The sequence below is a fragment of the Nomascus leucogenys genome, chromosome 22a (genome assembly GCF_006542625.1).
Source record: "Nomascus leucogenys isolate Asia chromosome 22a, Asia_NLE_v1, whole genome shotgun sequence".
NCBI classification, from domain to species: Eukaryota; Metazoa; Chordata; class Mammalia; order Primates; family Hylobatidae; genus Nomascus; species Nomascus leucogenys.
Window position 1 is genome coordinate 65,594,695 of NC_044402.1, and position 904 is coordinate 65,595,598.

Below are 904 nucleotides of genomic sequence, written 5' to 3' on the forward strand. Positions count from 1 at the left end.
TGCTATAAAGGAATATCTGAGGCTGGATAATTTATTAATGAAGAGATTTGGCTCATGTTTCTGCAGGCTGTACAAGAAGCACGGTACCAGCATCTATGGTACCACGCCATTCATGAGGGATCCGCGCCATGATCTAAACAACTCCCACCAGGCCCCGCCTCCAATGTTGGGGATCAAATTTCAACATGAGGTTGGTGGGGCCAAACAAACCCTAAGCAAATCATAACAGATCAGTAATTAATTCTTAAATTCTTTCCAGAGAGTATATCAAAATGCAGTCTTATTTAAAGAAAATACTGTGTATGTTTTGGATTGGATGCTACCTACCAGAAGATATTGTAGATCTCTTAAAGTTAGATTATAAACTCTTCAAAGCTACAAGAGTAGTATGGCCAGTTCACACAGGGTGAAGAACTATATCACTCAGCAACAATGGTTAAGTTAAAATCCCAGCTAACTATCAGTTATCTGTTAAACAGATGCCCTGAGAGAAATGGCATACGTAATTCCTCCCTCCCCACCAAAAGCTACTATAACATTAGTGTTAAAAATCACTGAGTTAGGGCTCTACTACTCATTCTAAAAACATGAAGCTTTAAGTTTCCAAGTGAAGGGTTTTTAAGACATTTTGTAATAATCTTTACTTTTAGTCACTTTGCCAGGTTTTTCTTTGAGATTTTATTTTCCTCCAAAATCTATTAATAGGCCTTCTTTACCATTATTCCTATGAGGATATTGCTTGTGACCCTTTTCTTGAGCTGCCCCAGGGTCCTCATGTGTGACCTCCTCACTACAGTAAAAACCCAACTTGTTTAACTACAGGTTTGTTCCTTGTGGTCTCTGCCTGAAGGGTATTAACAGAATTATGGCATCTCCCAAATTAACTGATATTATAGGTCATGCA